The sequence below is a fragment of the Mastomys coucha genome, unplaced genomic scaffold (assembly GCF_008632895.1).
Source record: "Mastomys coucha isolate ucsf_1 unplaced genomic scaffold, UCSF_Mcou_1 pScaffold13, whole genome shotgun sequence".
Lineage (NCBI taxonomy): Eukaryota > Metazoa > Chordata > Mammalia > Rodentia > Muridae > Mastomys > Mastomys coucha.
In genome coordinates, this window is record NW_022196895.1 from 53,440,190 (window position 1) to 53,446,228 (window position 6,039).

A 6,039-nucleotide genomic window follows, 5' to 3' on the forward strand; every position below is an offset into this window, starting at 1 on the left:
CTCTCTCTCTCTCTCTCTCTCTCTCTCTCTTTCTCTCTCTCGTGCACATGCACACATACACACATGCTTAGACTTACAATATTCCATCTTTCTCCATTTTCTTGGATCTTTTTTAGAAAATGTTTGTTTAGAGCTCTCTGATCGAGAGGCAGATGCCCAGGCCTAAGGGCTTAAAGAGAAAGAGTGATTTGTGATTCTTGGAGAGTACTGTTAGCTGATGAAGTGGAGTCTCTGGTACCCTAACGACACTCTCTACCATCCATCTCTGCTTCTATCTGTATTGAGACTTCCCTGTCTCCATAGATCTTAGCAGAGGAGAGAAGCCTGACTACAGGCAGCAGTGTCCTGCTCTTCTCACCTCTGATAACAAGAAAGCAGACATTTCCCTAGCACTACTAGTAAAAAACGTGTCCAAGAGGGTCCTGTCTGACTTGAGTTGAGTACCCATCCCTGGGTATCCCTGTGTGGCCAGGGCTGGGGAATGATGGATGGATGGTTGGATGGATGGATGGATGGATGAATGGATGGATGGATAAGAGGGCATCCACCACTGGGTGGCAGGGTAGAGGGGAAATCCAGTGGGGAAAGAATCCTTTGCCTGGCAGCTTCCACTGGAAAGCACAGAGCTGGAGAAAGGGATATTTTATTATTGGAATGGAGAAGACAGACCAGTACCTGTACACTGTTGGCTAGTGGTCAAAATATAATCATATATTTTCTGAGTCGTTATCCCAAAGACTTTACACTTTAAAAGTAGTTTGTTGTTGTTGTTGTTTTGCTTTGTTTTGTTTTTATCTATCAACAGAGACCCCCTTGCTCCAGGAAATAACTATCTAAGCGGTCTAAGTCTAGAATCCATAAGAGTTGAAGTGAAGTTTGAGGAAAGGCATCCCCTTCTAGCCTCTGTTGGTGACCGGGTAGCCACCTGCCACATTGGCCTGCTTATTATAACAATCACACTGAGGGGAGGGGAGGGGAGGTGTTGATTGTAAGTAGTAGGTCATGTCACAGGATTAGGGTGATGCTGCTTCTCTGTCAGAATTACACACTGATGCTCACAAGTCTAACAGATTAATGGAATATTTCCAAATAAAACAGAAATCTCTGCTACCCACACAGACCGTTTTTTTTTTTCTTGTTTGCTTTGTTTTCCAAGTAATCGGCTTGCCTTTCAGATCTTCCAGATCAGAGTGTGTGTCCCAGAATATTAAGAATATCTCTATGCATATTCATACTCGGATTGAGAGAACAGTAAAGATGTCAAGCTGGTTTTTTTCCCCCTTACACATGAGTCCAGCTGAGAATAAAAACACCCTTGTTATAAAACTAGCACAGCAGGAACCTCACAGCCAGAGTCTTTGTTGGTTTTCTTTTGTGCACATAGTCTCAACCCAAGGCAGATTCCTTCTGTCATTTCCAGAGCCCACCCCTGAAGCGCTTACAGCTTTGTTTACAGCCAGAAAGAGCTGGAATCCTGGTGTGCTAGTGTTCTCAAAGTCTGGGTGAGTCTACTCTTTAAATCACAATGTGTAGGAACTGAAGAGTCGTTCTGTTCTTTGCTTTAGTAAGACTAAGTTACTTGGCTGGGGGAGAGGGGATAAGGTGATGTAAATTCCTGACTTAAGGACGACTTAAGGGGGAAAGATTTGTTTCAGCTCATGGTTTCTGAAGTCTCGGCCCATTTGGCATCTTTGTTTCTGGGCCCGTGGTGAGGGCCTCCTAGCTGCAGAGTCTTATTTCAAGGCAGCTTTCTGGTTGAAGGCTGGGGAAGCAAAGAAAAAATGGTTGTGTCCAGGCCAAGTCTGCCCTCAAAGCCACTCCCAATGACCTACTTTTTCAAACCAGTCCCCTCCCCCTACCATCTCCCAACCAACCACCTGTTCAAACTGGACTGCATCCATGGATTGAATTAAACCATTGGTTCAGTTAGCACACTCACAGCTAATCCTCCCTAGAAATGCCTGTTAAGGTGTGCACCTTCCCATCTTCAGCTGAGTTACTATACAAAATATCTTACCTACCCAGTCCTGTTGTTGACTGAGTGCAGTTCCGTGATAGCATGTAGGTTCCTCTTTGTAACCAAAGATATAATTCAAGCTTACTTCCTTAAAGGAATATACTCCTTTATGGGTTTGTTTTCTTTTGTCTATTAATTTTTTAATTAACCTTTCTTACATGGCACAATGACCAACTGGCCTGGCTCTGTCCTCAAGTGAGAGTTATATCAACTCTTAAACCATCTTTTAGCTTTCCTCTTATTTAAAGGACACTCTCTCGGTGACACTGGTATTTCCCGACACAGGCATTTCCTGGATTCAATATCTGCATAGAGCGAGCCCCCTCTGAGGGGAAAACTTGTAATAGAAGTAACATAAGCCACATTTGTTGGGGGTGGGGGGGATTGTAATAGAAGTAACAGTTCAAACACTGAACAACTTATCCCATGACTTTTTGAGAATCAAACTGTAGCTCTTCTATATTCCTCAGAAAATTGAAGGGGAATCTTTTACCTCGGGTGCTTTGGGCTAAACCTCCCTTGCCCTCTTCAAACATCTTCAAGATCAAAGCTCCTGTTACAATTAGAAGTTTAGGAGCAAAGGATTAGGAGACAAAGAAAATGTCCTAGTGGGAGATATGGCAATTCCCCCATCAGTTTATGCGTTACACTGCTCTGCAATGATGCATCTATACAGTTTATGCGTTACACTGCTCTGCAATGATGATTGGACTGAATCATATGAACCAAGAGCATTTAGAGAGTGGTCATTTTGCTAGCTACTAGATTGAATTTCATCTTGAATAAGTATCCTGTGTGTTGAGATTTTGAGCAATGGCACCCTGTGCTCATCTACAGTTTTTCGAGGGTTGTAGGTTCCCCAGACCAGGGAACAATGGCTTGACTAGAAGTGTTTTACAGACACACTTCTTTCTGAATGAAGGATCCTATTTTACCAGTCAACCCAGAGTTGTACAAAATGTGACCAGGACAATCCTGAGACCTCACTGTGTAAGCACTATAATTCTTTCACAAAGCACTACTGAATGCCTGTGTCATTAGATGGTAAGAGGCTCACTCTGTTGTCTGCTGAGAAGAACAGATAGGCAGTCTGCAGTCCTACACAGAATGCCTTCACCTAGATAGATAGATAGATAGATAGATAGATAGATAGATAGATAGATAGATAGATAGATAACAAGACTTCAGGGAAACAAAAGATGATTTCTCTCCCAGCGGGCATCAGTCCCCAAAACGTTTGCAGAAAAAGTCAAGCTGCACCACAGAATCTTCTCATGCAGAAGCTCCTCTGAGGTGGGGTCACTTCTATTTAGAGTAACAAGAGCCAACACTTAAGCCACTTGGGAGGCCAAGATGGCACTGGTGTGATAACACCAAGGGGTGCTTCCCAATACAGGCTTTCCAGGGGGTTAAAATGCCACTCACAGAAATAGTGTTCATTTAGGCACTATGGGTTACCCACTCTCTCCACCAAACTCATCCCCAAACAGACCCACTGAGCCCCAAAGTCAAAGCCTTCTCCCTGCTTTTGGAAGTCTCTAAGAGGTTTGACAATGACCCCCCCAAGGGTCCCCGACAAAGCTGAGCAATCCACTGCACAAAATCCCAAGAAACAGAAGTTGCTCCATCCAGCTGAAGGCTGCCCCCTAATTTGTCATGCACAAATTAAGGATGATGTTCCTTTTCAAAATGACCATTCAGAGACCTCCAGGCACACAAAGGAGCAACAGATAAACTAGGCCTAGATGGGAATTTTAATAGCTGCAAGTGACAGGAACTGAAATAAAACCAATCCAAGCAGGAAGCAAACTTTTAGCTGCCAAGGCTGGCTTGGAGGCTGGGTCCCGGGACTGGGAACCGCTCAGCTGGTTCCACTGTGGGTGTTGGCCCCATCTGAGGCAGGCATGGGCTAGGAACAGGTTCCCAGGCTGTCCTGGCTCGCAGTGTGTACTGACCATCTGTCCTTTCATCCTGCATAGATCAACTTCCCCCTCATTTCTGTAACAGAGCATGAGTGTCCTCTGGGGACCCCCCTCCCCTATTCTCTGTAAGGAACTGACAGGATAGGTGACTTCTCCCTTGTAGAGAGTTTGAATGTACCTTAGCCAATCACCAATCACACTTGCTTTTCTTAGAACCTTGAATCTTGAGCTAAGCTGACATTGGCATGCAGTGGGATGGGGGAGTGCCATGGACACCGGACACAGCACACACATAGAAAAACACTAGAGCTAATTCTTCTGGATGCTGGCCCCTGGCCACTGAGGAAACTGTCTAATGGTTTCTAGTGCCTGTGTCTCAGCTGGGGCCTCACACTCTTTTTCTTTATTGTTTGCCTTCAGTTCTGGCAATCTTAAATGTTCTTCAAAATTAATACTATAAATTTTCCTAAGGGTGGTGAGTATTGGCTCACAAAAAAGCAGTACTTTACATCTAATTCTAGGGAGCCCGGTTTCTTTTGTGTCGTCTGTAGAGAAATATCAGGGAAGGAATTGGGCAGTGCTTAAACTGCAGTGATGTTCCTTGGCCAAGGTAACAGGGTGTTATCATGGTCCATACCTGAGCCTTGTGCCAGAGGGCAAGGGCCCAGAAACATGATCAGATAAGGAGAAGAGCGGGAAGCTTTTGAGGCTGAAGAGAAGTGCACCTGTCATGGTCCCCTGTGATCTGCCTTTGTTACATCTCATAAAAGCAGAGAGCAGAGCCATTCGCTGTCCTATTAGGAGAGAACGCGGTGTCTTTTCTCTCTCCTCATCGGTTTCATTGCTGTTTAGTTAGGCTTTTCCTTTCCGAACATTCTGGAAATCTATTTCTTTTCTAATGAACAGGAGGTAAGAAGATGCACGCTGAAGCTTTTAGTTGGGGGCCAGGGTTCAGTAGCTAGAGCAGCTGTGGGAACTCAGTGACGTCAGGCCCCCTCCATCCTTTGTTTGGGAGACTAATTTTGGAAGTACAGCATTATCCGGAAATGGTACTCCCTTCCTTCTGTCTATCCCTAAGGAATGCTTCATTTCCTTCTTTCTTTCTTTCTTTCTTTCTTCTTCTTTTTTTAAAGTCTCTTGGGTTCTATATCCAGAGAGGTTGGAGGAAAGGGCAAGCATAAGCTAAATGTCAGACAAGGCACGTGGGAATGGGAACGGGCCGTGATCAGCCGCAGAGACTTCCAACTTCTCCGTGGTCACTGCTGTGCATGCCGCCAGCACACTGTTAACCACCGCAGCCGAGGGCAGAGGAGGAAGGTGCTCTCTTCCAGGAAATTCACTCAGCAGTGTCTGGCACACCTTCATCAAATAACAGCAGGTGGATGCTCGGGAGACTTTGGGGCTACAAACAGTTGTCCAACCCCTCTTAAAACCGATTCAGCTGTCCCTCCTTCAGACCTCCTGTTGACAAAGTGCAGAGTATAAGTGATGCCCTCTTCTTTGGCTTCCCAAGAATGTCTCTGGGTTTTATTCTGGGGACTTGATGTTTTCAAAAAGATGTTGAGGTTGGAGATTAATCACATTGATCGTGTGGGTAAATTAGCTCGAGGGGCATATGTTTGAGGGGACATGGGCTCATCAACTCAAGTATATAAACTATACAAAAAAGATAGGTAATAGATAGAAAGAGAAAAAGACAAAAGCCTGATTCAGTGTGTCAAGTAGGGGGGCTCTGTATTCACTTCTTGGATGGAGTACTGACGTTCACGTATTGGTCTAGAAAGAAGTGTTGGTTTTTAAAGAGGCATTATCTGCATCACATTATTACCATGTTATATCTTCAGCTTCTTCAGTCAAATGCAATCACAAAGAACACATACCAAGAAATAAAGAAGATCCATAAGACTGGCTATAACTCACTAGCAGAGCACCTGCTTAGCATGTGTGAGGCTCTGGACTAGTACAGAAATAATTTAAGAAAGACGGGGCTGAGGAAAGGGGAGGAGAGGGAAGAGGAGAAGAAGGGAGGGGAGGAGAAGAAAGGATTGGAGAGGAGAGGAGAGGAGAGGAGAGGAGAGGAGAGGGGAGGAGAGGGGAGGG

At 44.9% G+C, this 6,039-nt stretch overlaps 1 protein-coding gene across 1 annotated transcript in view; it reads left to right on the forward strand.

Annotated features, from left to right (window-relative positions):
• Ccdc192 (coiled-coil domain containing 192) overlaps nt 1-6,039 on the forward strand; it is a 197,464-nt gene that overhangs the window by 133,073 nt on the left and 58,352 nt on the right.